Raw genomic sequence first — 533 nt, 5'->3', positions numbered from 1 at the left:
GCCTACTGTTTGTCTTTTCTGTGCAAGATTGAAGATGCAAACACACACCATAGATTATATTCTAAAGCTTTTATCATGAACTGAATACAGTCTATACCTTTATCTCTGACAGAGGAAGAGGTCAGATGTAGGCTCTTCAACAATATGTACATGCATCAAAAATTAGACTGTAGTATGCTTTACTAGGATTGACATATATAATTTACCTCATCTTCCAAGATGGTTGTGTATGTGTCCATCAGACTAAATGAACAAGTGATCAAATCATGCAGTAACAGTGTATTAAGTCCTGCACAAATACTTGCATTGCCAGGTTTTCTTGTGTCTTTTAAGTTTCGTTTCTCATTGCTGGCTTGATTTTTACCCCCCAAATCAGACAAATATTATAACTTTAATTAAAATACTTAATTGACATGGTTACTCGTATCAAGCTGTTCTGACTGTGTGGCTAAATACAATCCTGTACCAAGCTGGATAGTTAAGTCTACTCTAAGATACAGTAGTGTTAATTTTGACTGTTCATGTCCACATAA

The sequence above is a fragment of the Phasianus colchicus genome, chromosome Z (genome assembly GCF_987193195.1).
Source record: "Phasianus colchicus chromosome Z, bPhaCol1.hap1.1, whole genome shotgun sequence".
Classification (NCBI taxonomy): Eukaryota; Metazoa; Chordata; class Aves; order Galliformes; family Phasianidae; genus Phasianus; species Phasianus colchicus.
This window is presented reverse-complemented; position numbering follows the sequence as displayed.